Source organism: Dasypus novemcinctus, chromosome 1 (assembly GCF_030445035.2).
Source record: "Dasypus novemcinctus isolate mDasNov1 chromosome 1, mDasNov1.1.hap2, whole genome shotgun sequence".
In the NCBI taxonomy this organism is placed as follows: Eukaryota; Metazoa; Chordata; class Mammalia; order Cingulata; family Dasypodidae; genus Dasypus; species Dasypus novemcinctus.
Genome location: NC_080673.1, coordinates 122617435 through 122636099, shown reverse-complemented (window position 1 = coordinate 122636099; position 18665 = coordinate 122617435). Strand labels below are relative to the sequence as shown.

Genomic DNA, 18665 nt, shown 5'->3' with positions numbered 1-18665 from the left:
AATCGGCCTGATAGAGGTTATTAAGAGGTCTTCTGGAGGTGGTGCTAGGGGTTTGGTATTTTCTACGTAGCATATCGTCTACTTCATAAAAGAATCATAGGGCTAGAAGAGAGCCTAGGGATTATCTAATCCAATTCTTTTCTATGCAGAATATGAAATCATAACCCAATTATGTTAGGCAGGGCATATCCAGACCTGGACCAGGCCTTCATATTCAGAGTCCATGACTCTTTCAACTAAATTACTTTGCTGCACCTAAAGAGAAGCCTACATATTGGCTGTACATATTTTCAGCTCTCATTAATTGAGCACTTAATATATTTTCAAGAATATTGAGAGGATATTTACAGTTCTGTTAGAAAGTTTGAGATGAACTAAGGATAGGTACATTTAAAAAAACAAAGTAAATAAAAACTAATAATTAACATTTATACAGCTCTTACTTCCCTATGAGATAGGGTATGAGTTAGCCCCACTTTACAATGAGGAATTTGAGATACAGAGAGTTCTTAGTAATTACTAACTCCAAAAAAAACTAGAAGTTACATAGGAAAGTAAATGCAATCATAACATAGTCAGCTGTAATTGATAACATAATACAAACTAAAATAATAGAATATATCCTTATTTAAAAGATTAAAGGGAAAGTTGTGTTGAAAGTTGGGATAGGTGGGGATGTCAGATATAAGAAAACTAAATAACCAGTTTCTGTAATAAGAATCAAGAAATATTATCTAAAACTTATATATTAAAACAAAAATAACAATATGAACATAGAGAAATGGAGATGCATCCACACGAGAAAGCTAAGAGAGTTGAAGTGATCGCCTATGGAGAGCAGGCATCAAAGGTGGCGAGAGCTGAGACTGAGTATTGATGTTTTTAAATATAAGACTTATCAAACTGCTTGACTCTTGAACAACATGTGCATTTACAATATGATAAAAAATAAATCAAATTCAAAAACTAAAATGTATAATTTGGAAAGATATAATAAAGGCAAGTCATTAAAAAATATTATCCCAAATAATATGTAAAAAAAGACAACTACAAAAGTATACAAAAAAGAAATTAGAAGGATTCTGCACTCAGATGTTTCCCAAGTATCTCTAAAGAAACTGAAACAGGACATTTTACACAATGATCTACTCGTGTGGTTTGCACAAGATGTGAAACATTAACCAAAGGACCCATACCCAAAGCCTTTTTCCTACATTAAAAGATTGGAAAATATGCATACATGTATCTATTCTAAGGTGAAGTAGAACATTTGTACATATATGTCTCCTTTTTTGCAACTCTCCTATTAACTCTTTTTTTTTTTTTTTTTTTGGTACCAGGGACCAGGGATTGAACCCAGGTTCTCATATTGGGAAGCCAGAGCTCAACCACTGAGCCACATTGACTTCCCAGTTTGTTTTGTTTTGTTTTGTTTTTCCACTTGTTTTGCTTATTTTTTTTTTTTTCCTCAGGAGGTGATGGGGACTGAACCTCGGACCTCCCATGTGGGAAGCAGGCACTCAACCACTTGAGCCACATCCGCTCCCCCTCTTTCACTGATTTTTAAATTAAACCATGCAGTATCCCACTGGTGTTAGTGTAGTACTAGGTGCTGTGGTGCGCCACCCAGAGTCCCTCTTCAGGATTGAGGCACTCACTCTCTCAGCTGCTGGGAGTGTTGGCAGCTGAAGGCTCTCAGGTGAGCCACTTTCTAATAATTGCCCTTAGCTGGAAAGTACCATTTAACTCAAGGCACCAACCTTATGCAATAAATAGTCAATATGGCATTATAAAGGCTTGGTCCTCTTGACTCTGAAAAAGCCATCTCCGGGCTCTCCAGATGATCAGCTGAGGCCTGTATTGCAACTGCCTAATTCTGTTTCCTTTTCCTCCCCTCCTCAGATGTTGATCTCATCCTGAGGATACTTACCTATGAACTATTTTTTTTTTAACAATTTTATTGATACACATTAATAAAGCATAAATCCATCCAAAGTATACTATCAGTGGTATTCAGTATAATCACATAGTTATGCACTCATCATTTCATTTTTAGAGCATTTTCATTATCCAAGGATTAATAATAATAATAAACAAAAACAACCAAGGAAACAAATAAAACTCATCAACTTGTAATCGCTCCATACTTCCCCTGATGTAGATACCTGCTATTTTGTTTCCTTTTCTCTAGTATATTTGTATTTACATTTTGTAAAAACAGTCTTCTCTATGCTCTGTCACCCACGTTCGTGTTTTACCTGAGGTTTCACTATAAGTCTCATGTTACTTTTTTAGCTTTCCTTCTAGTAATATACATGTCTTAGACTTTCCCTTTCAACCACTGTTATACCCATTTAATAGTTCTACTAATCACAAACACCATGATGTGCTCTCACCATTTCACCATTTTTTAAAAAAGATTTATTTCATTTATTTATTTCCTCTCACTCCCTCATTGTTTGCCATTGCTGTGTCTGTCTTCCTTGTTTTTTTAGGAGGTACTGGAAACCAAACCCAGGACCTCTGATGTGGGAGGGAAGCACCGAATCACTTGAGCCACTCCGTTCCCTGTTTTGTTGTCTCTCTCATGTTTTTCCTCCTTGTGCCTCTTGTTGTATCACCATGTTGCATCAGCTTGCCATGCCTGCCCATTGCATTAGCTCTCTGTCTTGCTCATCTTTAGGAGGCACTGGGACCTACCTCTGCTACCTGTTTTGTTGTGTCTCTCATTATGTTTTTTTCTTCCTTATGTTTTTTTCTTCCTGTGTCTCTTGTTGTGTTATCTTGTTGCATCAGCTTGCCATGCCTGCCTGTCATGCCAGGTTGCTGTCTTCTTTAGGAGTCACCAGGAATCTAACCAGGGACTTACCATGTGGTAGGCAAGAGGTCAATTGTTTGACCCACATATGCATCCCCTTTTTTTCCCCCCAATGTATGGTTTTCTCTATAAAGGCTTGGTTACACTGCCTCCCATGTCAAGTACTCATGAATGCCACAGTACCCAGACCAGGATTGGGGGCATGCGTGTGGGGCAGGCAGGCAGGCAAGATGGGGACAGAGGCCTTTGACATCCCCCCAAAAGTGGGAGGACAATGGGGGAATAGAGTCCTGTGCTGGTCCAGTCAACCCTCAGCTTTCCATTCTCTACCCTCCTATTTTCTGGTGTCCTGTATTCTAATTATTAACTCCATGAGTATACACAATGCATTAGTTCATAATACTGCAATCATACAGTATATGCCCTTTTGTGTCTGGCTTCCTTCACCAACATAATGTCCTCCAGGTTCGTCCATATTATCATATGCTTCAAGACCTCATTTCTTCTGACTACTGCATAATATTTCACCATGTGTGTACACCACAATTTGTTTATCCATTGATTGGCTGATGGAGACCTGGTTTGTTTCCAACTTTTGGCAATCATGAATAATGCCACTATGAACATTGGTGTGCAGATGTCTAGTCATGTCATTGCTCTCAGTTCTTCTGGGTATATACTTAGTAGTGGTATTGCCAGATCACATGGCAAATCTATATTCAACTTCCTTAGGAACTGCTAAACAGTCCTCTAGAGCGGCAGTACCATTCTACATTCCCACCAACAGTGTATAAGCTATCTCTCCAGAACCTCTCCAACATTTACAGTTTTCTGACTTTTTAATAGTGGCCAGTCTAATAGGTGTGAAGTGATACCTCATTGTAGTTTGGGTTTGCATTTCCCTAAGAGCCAGTGATGCTAAACATTTTTTCATGTGTTTCTTCACCATTGGTATTTCTTCTTTGGACAATTGTCTTTTCAAGTCTTCCCTAATTTTTAATCAGGTAGTTTGCCTTTTTATTGTTGAGTTGTATGATCTCTTTATATATCATGGATATTAAGCCTTTATTGGATATGTGATTGCCAAATATTTTCTCCCATTGAGTTGACTGCCTTATCACCCTTTGGACAAAGTACTTTGAAGTGAAAAAGTGTTTAATTTTTGAGGAGTTCCCATTTATCTATTTTTCCTTTTGTTGTTTGTGCTAAATGGGTATGTGGTGGGAATCACCACCCCTGCATCTTTTAACTTCCCGATGGTGGCACCAATCTCTGCAATCCCTCCAGGAAGGCAGTATTGCTTTTGATTTACTATTTTGCTAGGTAGGGGCAGTTCTAGTGGCTTCCACTTCACTTTTCCTACCATAATAGCTCTCACTCCACGAATCAGGGAACCAATGTGGGTATTCTGCCAATTGTTGACTATGGCTATTCCAATTATGCATTCTGGAACTGGGAAAATAACCACAGAATGGGTCCAGGAATCCACTGGACCCACTGTGAGATGGACCTGAGCTATAACTCCATCTATCACTTGATCTCCATTAAGTCCCTACTCTGACAGCTGGACCATAGTGACATTTTGGAATTCTCCTGGAATTAATGTCACTTTGGAGCCAGTGTATAATAACACCCAAAATGTCTGATCATTTCCTTTTCCCCAATGCAAGTTACCCTGGCGAAAGGTCATGGGTCTCTTTGGGGAAAGCTGAAAGGAAGATTAATAGCAAAAACTTTTGTCACTATAGCAGGGTCCTTTCCCAAGGGGACCCGGCCCTCTCTTCATTCAAGGACTCTGAGTCTGTAAATTTTTTTTTTTTTAAGATTTATTTATTTACTTAATTCCCCCCTCCCCCGGTTGTCTGTTTTCTGTGTCTATTTGCTGCATCTTGTTTCTTTGTCTGCTTCTGTTGTCGTCAGCAGCAGGGGAAGTGTGGGCAGCGCCATTCCTGGGCAGGCTGCACTTTCTTTAGCGCTGGGCGATTCTTACGGGCACACTCCTTGCGCGTGGGGCTCCCCTGCGCGGGGGACACCGCTGCGTGGCACGGCACTCCTTGCACACATCAGCACTGCGTGTGGGCCAGCTCCACACAGGTCAAGGAGGCCCGGGATTTAAACCGCGGACCTCCCATGTGGTAGACGGACGCCCTAACCACTGGGCCAAGTCCGTTTCCCTCTGAGTCTGTAAATTGTTTCAAATCTGGGAATTGATTAAGGGGCATGACTCTCTGTTTTTGTAATTCATGCTAGACTTTTGTTCACTTGACCTAGAACCCCTCTGCTTGTACACATCAAGTAAGAATTTAGTAGACTGCCCAGCTATTTCACTTCTAGGTACCCCATGATCCACTAGTCAATGTCATAGATCTGTGTTAGACAATTTGGATTACTGCTTTGAGTCTGCTGTCCATTATGGTAGCCATGCCCACCTCAGCTTTGGTGATCTGTGTTGCTACTTGGCTTCCACCAGCCTGGAATCTGATCATCCCCATTGTGTTTAAGTGTCCAAGTTCAATGACAGCAGTTCCTACAGTAATATCTGACCTAGAGAAAAGAGTAACCACAGAGTTCTTTAGGGATGATGGAATTAGTCTTAAAAATTTATTCCTCAGTTTGGTGAAAGGTGTATCCTCTGAACATTCCTGGGGCTGGTGAGCAGATCTTACAAGATAAATCAATCTAACATTCTAATCTCTCTAAACGTTTGGATACCCTCATCTATATTCTAGCATTTTTACTTCAGGCAATGTAGGCCACCTTTTTGTCCATGTTTCAGCCAACCACCAGAAAAAAACTGTTAGAGCCCTATCTAACCCCTGGAGCTACAACACTGAATCCAGAACCTCTGCCTCATATCAATAAATTCAGCCTGATCTGACTTTATGCTCCTTCCATCATTATCCCACACCCTTAAGATCCATTCCCACACATATTTCCCTGATTTCTGTCTATATAAAATGGGAAAATAGGGCAGTTCTTTTGGAGTGTAGTGTCCTTCCTTACGGGTCACACTTTGTACCTCACCTTATGGGGCCTTTATTCTAGTTATAGGTCTGGAAGTAAGGGTTGGTAGGGGTGGATCATGAGAACAATTAGAAGTATCTTGCAAGCCAAATACCTCAGGACATTTCCACTGCCTTATCATCTGGTTAAAAGAGGATTAATTTCTTCAGACAGAGTTGTGAAGGGTATTTCTTCAGAAGAGATGGTTATAGGTGTTTCAGGCACAGCAGGGTTAATCTCTTCATATGGAGGCTGGATGGTTAATTCCTCAGAGCAGATTCAAGATTGGGTGGCTGATTCCTCAGTGCAGTTCATTATAGGCTTATCTGACAAAGAGTCAGCAGAATCTAGGGTTTTATTTTTCCACTTGTTTTTCTATCAACCCATATGTCCCCATTTCAATTTTAAGGATCCCATTCCTTTCCAATCAATACCCTCACTTTAACAGCATACACCTTGCAAGGTTGGGAATTCAATTTACATTTAAACTCACCCACTGGCATAATCAGACTCTACGTCTGGTTTTCAGAAATCTAAATCTAGACAGCTACACAAACTAATATTTTCTTTCAAGTCACACATAGAAACTTTCATGTCCTTCATGAGGCACTTAAGTTGGGAATTTGAAGGTCTTATGCTCATCACTTTCTTATATAACTATACCCAGAATATTTAGGAACAACCAGGCAACATCATTACACTCTATTAAGATTTTAAAAACACTCTCACCCAGACCCTTGCCTCTTATAGACATTTGAGTAGCTGTATTCAGTGGTGATATTTTGTGTATTTTTATTGGCAACTCATGTTATGAACTCTCAGTGCCATCTTGATTGTTGGAAATAGAGTCATTAGTGCCTTTGAATCCAATAAGGTTCGAGAAACTATTCCAAAAACCCCAGAACCAACTCAGAAATCTCATCTGTAAGATTCTTTTTCTCAAGAACCACCGGGATATATATATATTATAATATATTATATAATAATACATATTATATAAATATGTTAATATTATATATATAATATTATATAAATGTTAATACTATGACATTTTCATTTTCCACTTGCTAAAGTCATCACTTCTCCTTTTTAAGGCCTTCAACTAATTGATGAGACTTCTCTTATTGATGAAGGCAATCTCCTCAGTTGACTGTAGATGTAATCAGCCACAGAGGCAGTCAACTTATTAATAATTTAAATCCATGAATTATCCTCATTATAACTATCAGGCCAGTGGTTGCTTGACCAAATAACTGGATACCATAAACTGGAGAAATTGACACATGAACATAACATCACAGTCACCATATTTAAATGCATGAAATCAATTTAATTTCCTTTTGATACACAATTTTATTCAATTCTCTCTTTTTTATTTTAGATCTCTACTTACTTTGGTCCAATTCACACACTGTAGTAAAACCATGTTCTACTTTTTGTTTACAAGGTAATTGGAGGGAAAAGACCCTCATCCTTTCCTGATAATTAGTAACCTATTCCCAGGAATCATGGGTTTGGGTTTTTTTTTTTCTAATTCCTGGGCAATTTTTTAAAAAATCACAGCCATACTTACATGAAGATCTCACATTTCCAATTTTAGATATCGGTATGACTCACACTTCCATAAAGACACCCCTAAACAAACTTAACTATCCTAAACTGGACTTTTGAATATAATCTAACCAGTGAGCATTTTAGGCCACCGTTTGGCACCATTGGGGTCCACTTGGGCCCCCAGTTCTGTTTCAACAGGAAAACCATCTTTGCCTGTGCCATGGTATTGTTTTTGTACAATTATTTGAATGTTTTGTTTCTTTTTACCCCTAGTATTTTTTAACCAAAATGAGACAAAAATAAGTTTACTTATATGTTAAACTTAATGATAAGAATGAAGATCTCATCAAAATCATAACACAAAGAGGGACAAAGAAGCAAATTCTTAGCTCTTCTGTAAATGGCAAATCTTAATTATCACGTATTATGGAACTTATGTCTATCAATTTTGTGTTCAATGGGGAAGTAGAAAAGCAAAGGACATGTGTAAAAGGAGATAAACCTTATCTATGAATATAGTGACTCAAAGGCAAGGAGTAAGTAAGCTTTTATAATATATTTTAGCTCTTTGGCACTAGGTCTCCATCCCATTCCATGGTACTTTGATAACATCCCAGTCCATTGTTCATTTTAGATGCAGCCAGTTTTTGGACACATTTTCAGGAATGCATTATATCTGGAAATAGGTGATTGTATCAATTCAGAGCTAATCTCATTTCAACACAGCAGTACAGACAAGTATTCAAATGAGAACATAATTTACAAGAGAACACCCATGTCATAAAACACATAACTAGTTAATAAAATAAAAAAATGAAAGCCAAACTTATTTGAAATTTAGAGGAAAATCAGCTGAATTCTGCTAGAGAGAACAGAATTTATAGCTGAACAAAAAAAAAATTAAACAAGACACATATGAGTCACCCTTCACATGCAGTACTATAAAAACCTGAAATGAGTCTCCAGAAATGGAGACCTAGAGAAAGAAAGTCAAATGTGAATGAATGATTAACTACAGATGCACTCATGGTGGACACTAACCTATTCAAAACATGAAGTAAGTAGCAAGAAGATTGAACCAGGTTTGGTCTGGGTGATGGAGCTGTCCAAATCCAGCTGTTCTATGCCAGAGCTGTTGACTGCTTCCTGTTGGAAATCTCCCCACTTTCCACTAAGAAAGGCTCAAGGGTTTTTAATTAAGCACTTAAGTGAAGGGATCAACCTACTGCTGTTCCAGTTCTCCATTTTTACAGAGAGGTTCACCACAAGAGATAAGAATCTTGTTATAAGATGATAATGTTGTCATTATTTTAACATCTTCATATCCAGTTATTCCTATCAGACCCTTCACTCCAAGTACTTAGGAGGAGTTTCCAAACCCCACCATCAAAAGTGTATAAAACCTTCTAAAATGCCCAAAAAGGATTTTAATTCTTCACCTTAGCAGAAAATACAGGAAGCACTCTAGTATTTCTTTCTTTAGAAATAACTAATAATTTCACTTAGCAAGTAATACAGCAGAGTAAATAGGCTGAATTCAAATGTAATTATTAATAGAGAAATGCATTAAGGAAAGAAAATTTAATTCAACTGTAATTATGAATAGAGAAAGTAATAATGAAAAGAAAACAACAACAACAACAACAGGTATAACAGGACTTCATGTGTTCTCCAGATGCACTTTAGCGTTGGATTATTGTCAATTCCAAATGTCAGACTCTGGGCCAGTTTGCTTATGAGGGTTGGCCAGGAAACCATGCTATGGTGCCAAGCTTCCCTGGCCAAATATCAGCATGGGGACATCCCTATGTGTTGGTAATCTCTAGCTAATTTACCAGTAGTCCAGAAACTCCACATTAAATCAGAACGGCTCATGTTTGCTCCCAACCAATAGAAAGCCACAAACTCACCATCTTAGCTATCCACTGACAGGTCTTCAATGTAAAGTTCTATATGACTGACAGTAAACTACATCATCAGAGGGCCTATGGGTCCTTCAGTCCAGGAAAGGGCTTGAGTCTATTCCACAGTTCAACATATGTCTGTCTGACTGCACAGTAGGACACTAGTCTTGCCAAATAACCTGGCACTCTTTATCCTGGCTTTCAAAAGAGTAAAAACCATGGAACCATTTCAAGCAAGCCAATTCAACCTGCCAAAACAATAAATTGGTACGTCTCCCAAACAATTTCTTAATTCAGAATTAAAATAGACTTGGATAATTTCCCAATCCTGAGTAATTCAATACTGTGTATTAATAAATGATTTTTAAAATATGTACAAGGAAGGGAATGAAAAACTCTAAAATCTCTAAATCTGAAGGAACTACCCACCCTCCTGCTATATAACACTTGTTTATACAAGTAGACTGAATACATCAAAGTGATTGGGAATATGTTTTAATCTGTTTAAACCCAGAGATAATCACCAAAATGTCAGTCTTTCTTCAATCCCTCTCTTTCTCACTCTGAATACATTTGCACACTATGCCTAGAAGAATGCCTGTGCAAAGTGAGAACTCAACAAATATTAATATAAGTTGAATGAATAAAAAGATTCTGTTGGCCAGATTCCAAGGCTTTCTCCCATTCTCTTAATCGAAATCCTAAAGAGAGCTCATGTTGGAGATGTTGGGGGCAAGGACAGTATCAGGCCACACAGGGTGAAGTTTCTGGTATGACTTGGACAAAGGTTAAAACGCTGCCTTCTGAGACCATAGGATCTCCTTTAGACTTGATCATTTGGAGTCCTGGCTTCTTTTTTGGATTCTTTCTCCTGTCTTCCTTTCTTCTCTTCCCCCACAGCACAGCAGGGGACTGTCATTATTTTCTTCCTTTTTCTCTTCTTCCTTTAATGCCTCCATATCGCCTCCTTAGAAAGACAAACAGAAATTAGGGTTCCAGGAGGACCAAGACCTGCAGAAACCCCTTGGTCCTTCTGAGATGCCCAGTCACAGGTCTGTTCTCCTTTTTCTTTGCAGAGTATAACTCAAGGGAAGGCACTGAGGAAGCAGCAGTGCATGTTTCCATCTGAGCCTCAGACCTACTTTGCGGAAAGGTGATCATACAATTCACACATAGTCCAGCTCAGGAGACCAGGAGATTGCAGCATGGTTTGACCTAAACCCCATATAGCACTAAGGAGAATGCATTTGTCTAGCTTTGTCTTTTGTGCATATATCCATTTATAGTCTCTATATTGGTGGCAAATGACTGATTAAGGACTTAAAAAGCTTGATAATGCTCAAAATCATCTAGACATAATTAACACAAAAATATATAGCCAGCAAGAACTGCTTTCAATAAATGGGATTAATATCTTATGTCATGGTTCCCAAAGACTTCAGAGTGGTGATTACCATATAACATCTATAGGGCATCATTGTGCAGGGTGAAATGGGGGAGAGGGCAAGAATCAGCCCCCATTAAAGGCCTGGGAACAAAACAGTACTGATGCACTGTAAGAATATTATTACTAGGAATTGTGAATTCATAAGCTTTCTAATCAATAATGTCTGCTGTTTAGCCTAGAATTGTGAATGATTAACTTGTCCTTTGTCCTTTGGGATGTTGTAACGCTGCTATGCAGGCAACCGCATCATCCATTACCCAAAAAACAAATGTTTAAGAACTAAATACCAGACATGATATATGCATGTCCTATTTGTATCCCCTGTAAAACTAAAACTGTTCAGTGTACCATAAATAGAATAGAACAAAGACCTTTCAGGACACCACATCTCTGCTGCGGAGGGCCAGCCACCTCCCACTGGATGGATTTGGTTACTTTCAATGACGTAATTCCTCACAAGTTGCAAGACTCATTGGAGTTCAGAGGTTCAGAACCCCTTAAAAGGGATGGTCCCCAAGCTGCCTGTCAGAGCCTCACCCAGGAAGGGATGCTCTGCCTGGGACCATTTTTCCAGTCAGGACTCTGATCATCAGCAAAGAGGGTCCCCAGCCACATGAGAGTTCAGATGTTGTGTTTTCCCCTGGTTTCGTGAGTGGTTGTATATAATTTCATTGTTTCCTATGTCTTTAATTAATTACTCTTCTTTTCTGTGATTGCTCAATTGTTATAATCATTTATTACCTGAAACTCATTTGTTTGAATAAAGCTGCCTTTGCATAGCATTTAGAGTTTTTGCCTAGTCCTTAGCAAAACATTTAATAAAACTGCCTCTGCCTAGTATATAGAGTTTCTGCCTCTTCCTTAGCCGAATAAGTACATACAGTCTCCAAACAAACAATAGAATAAAGTTCATTCACATTCTCAAGAGGATGACAATCAGGCACCCAAGACACCTATAACCCAACTGAACTTCCCTACAAGTAGAAGAGCCTAAACACAATCCTCAGAAGACTACCAACTTCATCTGTAATTACAGCCACTTCCAAACCTACCTTGGTCAAATTTCCAACCTTACCTCGTGATACATCAACATTCACCACTGACAGCTAATTTCAAATATTTTCATTATATTCCTGTTGACAATTCAGTTTGCTCTATTTACTTTGCATGTAAGGAAGCTTAGAGGCATCAAATTACTTAGCCCAACTCTCTATTTTAGAGAAGGCTAAAGAAAATCAAAGCTCGTATAAGCCTAAGAGCCATTACTTTGTAAGAGGGACTAAGTTGCACAGAAGAGTTTGGTAGGGCAGTTGGAGAAGACATTTTAGATTCCTAATCCACTCTTCAGGATTCTCATGGCACCCCTTCATTACTGTATTTGAAAAGCATTCTCCAAGTGTCAAAGTCATTTGCAAATGTGATTAGAAAAGCTAGTCTGCTTCATTTCTTATTTGGATTTTCTCATCCTAGATTTTATCATAACTCAGAACTGTTCTATTTTTTTTAAGATTTATTTTATTTATTTCTCTCCCCCTCCCCCCCATTGTCTGCTCTCTGTGTCCATTTGCTGTGTGTTCTTCTGTGTTCACTAGCATTCTTGTCATGTAGCACTGGAGAATTGTCACTTTTTTTGTTGCATCATCTTGCTGCATCAGCTCTCTATGTGTTCAGCACTACTCCTGCGTGGGCTGTGTTTTTTTTCCTGAAGGGCAGCTCTCCCTGTGGGGCACATTCCTTGCACGTGGGGCACCCCTACATGGGGGACACCCCTGCGTGGCACAGCACTCCTTGTACACAGCAGCACTGCGCGTGGGCCAGCTCCACACAGGTCAAAGAGGCCCTGGGTATCAAACCCTGGACCCTCCATATCGTAGACGGACACTCTACCAGTTGAGCTATGACCGCTTCCCAGAACTGTTCTACTTCTAAAATCCTAAATCATACTTTAATAATCTTTGGCCATAATCTTCTATTCATTCAGCTTTATTATTCTTTTTCTCCAAACAAGTCCTGTACTTTCACATTGTCCAAAACTCGGAAGTCTATTATTTCCATCTACTACTACTCCAACCCATATATAATCATTTTAGAGCTCTTCAACTGGACAATTTACAGACATACAAACTCAGCATGTCTAAGTAAAATTTATCATATTTTTCTATATCCTATATGTTCTCCTGTGCTTCACCCAAGCCAACCTCTTGCTGTCCACGGAATAGACCCCTTTGCATGTCTTCTGACTCTGTGTTTTTGCTCATATCTCTGCCTGAACTAATCTTTTATTCCTTCATTTCTACCCAATCTCTTCCCAGTACACCCTCTCCCAATACCACCCCCCCCCCCCCCACACACACACACACACAACATGCCTATTAAACACTTATTCTTTCTCTCAAGTATTATCTCTTCTTTAACCCCTTTCCCACTCAGGTAATGGACCACTCCTCCTTTGAGTTCCCATTGATCCCTACATATTCCAAATACTTCAGCAATAAAGCAGAGATAGATTATTATTACAATTATGTGGGTAAAAAACATTCCAAAAACCATAAGCCACTTTCAATTCCAAAAGAAATCTCAGAACTCCGAGATTGAGTCACACTGTCCATTAATAGTAAATTGAGGTGGTGTGAGTACATACTTTCCATTTTGGTAATGGCTAACAAATGTTATCATAAGCTTTTCCTCTCTTTTGTCTTGCCAGAGAAATGGGTCTTTGTGCCTAGGGTAGCTATAAGCCTGGGTCTTCTGTTGCATTGATTCAAGGTACAGGGCAAATTGGAAAACACAAGTCCTAACTGCTAGCTAGGCATCAGGATAGGAGAGAAGAGGAGTTCCAAAAAGGCAAGGAAGACTTTGCGAGAGAAAAAAAAAACAATGCAGATTATTTTGTGTAGGAGGTTCTTGAGGAAGGAAGTTTTTGGAGAAATTGCTGTGCCAAGGGAAGTAGATATTCTATTTCATTGGATCTAAAATGCTATTGCTCATAAAGGCATTACTATTTCATTTAGTTTTAAAATATGATATTGAACAAGAGAGAGACAAGGAAAGATTTTTATATGCTCTGCTCTGTGTGTATATGTGTATGTATAATGCACATCCCTTTAGGCATTTTTGAGGCACTTAAAAATTTAAACGTTTTTTAGGGATTTTTAATGGAATACTGGATAGGTGATTTCTTCTTTGTTTTTATATGACAAAGTGGAGATTAATTCGAAGGCAGTTCAGCTTTACATACTTACATTTAACTGTGTAGACCCTTCATAACATTAAAAAATTTAGACTCTTCAGTTTCCCTTGTCCTATCCTTACTGGTACCAAGTTGATAAGGAATGAGTGAAGAACCTGAAAATTAATAATAACTAATATTTTTAATACTTTGTCATTTAGTCCTCACAAAAACTCTGTGATATAGAAATTCTTATATGTACTAAGGCAAAGAGACATAAAGTAATTGCCCAAGCTTACATAACCAATAAAAAGCAGAATTGGAGTTCACTTCCAGATAGTGTGATTCTAGTGCCCATCATCTTAATTGCCATATTCTAGTGACTCATGCTTTTAAGATACAGTACATGTTTTCCCTAAATGGGAGTCATTTATTACTCTTCTACCTGAATAAATCGAATCACCTATGTCTGTAGGTAGCAGCTATCTATCCAAAAGCCAGAGATAATGAAGAAACCAGTCACTCCATTGAAACATGCACAGATAAAAAGAATGCTATTTGACAAAGTAAAGATTGGACTTCCTACAACTATAGGTATTTATCCCAGAAACTAAATAGCAAGTAACTGTAATCAAGAAAGTTTGAGTTATTTAGAGGGAAAAAATACCAATTAAAACACACTGGCAAGAAAGTTGCAAAGATTGAAGAAGAGTCTGTTCAGTTTGACATTAAATTATGCAAATCATATGTAAACTATGAAAATCTGCATGAAGAGAAAGAGAGAGGATGTAGTTTTCTTTAAGCCTTAAGTAAACACTTTCTGAAATGAACAGTGAGGGATATTGAATGTAAATTTCCCAGTAGTACAATTTTGGGGAACATTAAAGTCAAGACCAAAAAAACTTCAATTAACCACTGTATTAGTCAGGCAAAAGGGGTGTTGATGCAAAGTACAAGAAACCTGTTGGCTTTTATAAAGGGTATTATTTGGGGTAAAAGCTTACCGTTACAAGGCCCTAAAGAGTCCAACTCAAGGTTACTTCCTTACCGAACTCTGTTGCCACGTGTTGAAGTAAGATGGCAGGCAACATCTGTGAGGATTCAGCCTTCCTTAAGGCTCCACAGGTCCAGCTTCTTCCAATCTCAGCTGTAAGTTGGCATAGGGCTCGTCTCTCTTCCCGGGGTTCATTTCTTTCCAGGCTCAGCAGCTCTGTTCTCTTCACAAAGTCAGATATAAACTATCAGGTGAATTGTTCAGCTCTCTCTTCCCAAGGCCTTTGCTCTGTCTATGGAGCCATCTCTCTTCCTCTGTGTTCTTCTCTGTGTATCTACTCTTCTTGTGTTTCTTCTTGATTGATCATCTGTTTATAAAGTCCATCAAGGAGGCACACCCTAATGACATGGTGGAATCAACGCCCTAATTTTAACATAATCAAGTAAACAAAAAGACTCGGAATTTAAATCAATCAAAGTTTACAAACATTATCTCTTTTCAGAATTCATAAATAATATCAAACTGCCACAACCACATTTTCAAAAAACATAAAAACATAAATGCTATAGAAAACTTTGTAGTCCTTTTATCACTCTGGTCATTTAAAAATGGCTTTAAGTTCTAAGACTCTTTCTACTTTCAGTGCCTTAGGCTTCATACAGTATATCATCTCTATTTTGCTTTGGTGGTGAACAGCAAAAATTTCACTTACATCGTAAGTCAAATATGTTACAGCAAAATTGGTATCAGAAAGGTCAGATGATAGATATATCCCAATCCATATATCAATGAACTAGATTATAACAAACTCCACTGCACAGGATAAAAATCTCCAAGCGTTTGATTCTCTGAGGTCATTTGCATTGGCTAACTCTTTTACTTAGGAACAACTGTTTTGATACCATGTTGACTTTCAATGAAGACCATTACATCAAAAAGCCTGCACCAGATGGCATAACACAATGAATCCTGTGGTGGAAGATGGACTGTGGTTAACAGAACAAATATGAGAACAATCTTTCATGAACTTAACAAGTATATAATACTAATACATGTTGTCATTAACCGAGTGGGTTGGGGAGAAAATACAACAAATTTAAGATATTGGCTATAGTTAGCAGTGATGTTTTGACAATGCTCTTTCATAGTTAGTAAAAACTTTCACAGCAATGCAGGGTGTTAGTGGTGGGGTGATATATGGGAGCTCTTTTTAATGATATGCATGTTTGTTTTGTAAGTTCATGACTTATACACATATTGTTTATGATGTTCATGTATGAATGATAAATTCCAATGAAAAAAGTTACATAGTTTTTAAAAGTCTGCTCTTCACTCTGTTCCAGTAACACAGAACACTTATTTTACTGCCCTACTTTTCTTTTCAGTCTATAGCCCTTGAGATAAATAAAAAATAAGTCTTCTTACTAAGAGAAAATAGAAAAGTAGACACATTGGAAATATGAAAAGCATCAAGAAAACCAGTTAAAAGGGCCCAGAAAAGATTTCTGGCACTTACTTCTTTAGAAAAAAAATTCACCACAGAATAATAGAGATAGAAAGATAAATAAAATATGATTTCTACATTAAATCCTTTTAGATTTTAAAATTTTCAGTTGCAACCCAAATACAAAATGTCAATATTACCAAGCACAAATAGTATCAGAGGGGGTCCCTCAAAGATGACCAGCAACGTCTCTATAAATCAAACTAAACTATGCTATTTCTAGGGAATATAACATAAACTATACTCCATTGACAAAACAGAACATGAGATAACCCTGTTTACCACATAAGCTCTTTTAAAAGATATGGGAATTGGAATTCAAGGAAGAAACTGGAATCCACTGAGTGACATCCATAAAATATTGACACTGTAGGGACTTCAGAGAACTTGTTTGACTGTCTCATTGGTCAGATGAAGAAACAGAAGGAAATTAAGGCCAGGAGAAGTCAAGTGGCTTTTCCAAAGGCAAAAGTACTTAGTGACAATGGAATGGGACCCAGTTGGCCCATTATTAATGTTATTATGCCAAACAATTTTCATCTAAGGATTTCAATTATTTATGCGTTCCTAGATCCAAATTATTATAATTAGTTGGCTGTTGTCTACATGTTCCATTAAAGTTAGTAAGTAACTTGGATTGCTTCCATAGCCATCTTCACAAAGTCTAAAATTAATTATGCCACTCCCCTGCTTTAAAATTATTTATCCCTAAGAATAAAATTCAAATGCCTTAGCAGAGAACACAGGTTCTTTCATGACTATCCTAGCCTTTCAGAGCTCCACCTGATGCCTTATATTTTAAGAAATCCAAACTGCTTACAACTCCCAAATAAGAAAGTATTTGACAATGGCTTGCTTTGTATGAGTTTCTCCTTCTACCTGAAATGCCTTTTCCTCACTTGATTTTAGGAATAACACCTACTCATCCCTTAACACAGGTCCTTCCTAAAGGTTACCCATCCCATTTTTCAAAGATGGAAGTAATTAAGCCTCCCCTCTACTTCCCACTGTCCTCAATAGTTGAACTAATCACATTGCTTAACAATTAACTCCTTCTCTCTCTACTAGAATGTGACCCCTCCTGGAGAGAGTCCATAGCATTGCATCTTTATGTTCTGAGCTGCTAGCACAAGGTAGTATTCAATAAATATTTGTTGATTAAATGAATGGGATGGGAGCTAAAATAGATGTAATTATTTCTCTCTCTCTCTTTGCTTAAATCAGACACTATTGAAAACAATTAAGGAAATGCAGTAAAGCTAAAGATTAACATTTTAAATTATTATTTAAATTAGCAGAAAATATTTAATAACTAGTTGTAGAAGCAAAGAAAACAACTTATGCACAATGTGTATTGATTTAAGCTTTTTTTCCCCAAGAAAAGCTTTCTTGGAACAGGTAAACTTTATCACCATTTTTCTTTAATTGTAAATACTTTTAGTGCCTGATGTCTGTTCATTTGTCAGCCCAGACAGCAGCAAAGCCAAGAAATCACAACAAAAGAAAAATAAACCTTTAAGGGTAGAGCAATAAAGAACTAGTTCTAAGTAAAAATTACCTTGGGAAATGGAGAAACGTTAAGTAGCCAATACAGTTCACTAAATAAATTTCATTCTTAATTATGGAAAATAAGAAGGGCAAAATTAAAAAAACTTCATAATTCATTGTAATTTGTAGGAATCCAAAGGGAAGTATAGATTGCTTTATTTTATGGAGTAAAACAATTCTGCTTCACTGAGGTAATCATACCCAGCAGAAAGGGCCTTACCTGCATATTCATAGCAATCTATGTGCAATTAAAGAGCAGAGGATCCAGATATAAACTGCCAGGGAATATCTCTCCAACCATTCTAGAAATTACTCTAATGATAACAAGGTGATTGAACTGAAGAAATATTTAACTAGTATCTAATTCTTCCTGTAAACTGACTAGATATTAAACTTAGCATTCAATAAAATATTTGGAATACCAGTTATGCTCTGATATTGCAATATTCCAGAGGATGTATATTGTAGGCATGCACCTATTTCTTGTCTTTTCTTGACTTTAGTGATTTCAAGTCTACAGGCAGGTCATGGGACCAAGCACCCACTCCTGGAACAGGGGCAAGGGGGTGGGGGGGTGGGTTTCATTGTTCAATCCCACCTAATCACATACCTCAGACAGGAAAGAGGAGTTCCCCAGAAAAAGCGGAGGACTGTTACCAGCAGAGAATGGATGTTAGACAGGTGAGAACATAAGGTGAATATTTCAGAATGCTGGCGTACATTT

General features: G+C 37.8%; 1 protein-coding gene across 4 annotated transcripts in view; it reads right to left on the bottom strand.

The window, feature by feature from the left end:
* The window catches only part of RASGEF1B (RasGEF domain family member 1B), a 595268-nt gene that overhangs the window by 404802 nt on the left and 171801 nt on the right, over positions 1 to 18665 (bottom strand). The window contains exon 3 of one of the 4 annotated variants that reach the window (XM_071215856.1): positions 8417 to 10246. The exons of the other annotated variants lie outside the window; for them this stretch is intronic. The gene's annotated coding sequence lies outside the window, so the exon portion shown is untranslated. The remainder of the gene's footprint in view (positions 1 to 8416; positions 10247 to 18665) is intronic. 4 annotated transcript variants of the gene reach the window in all.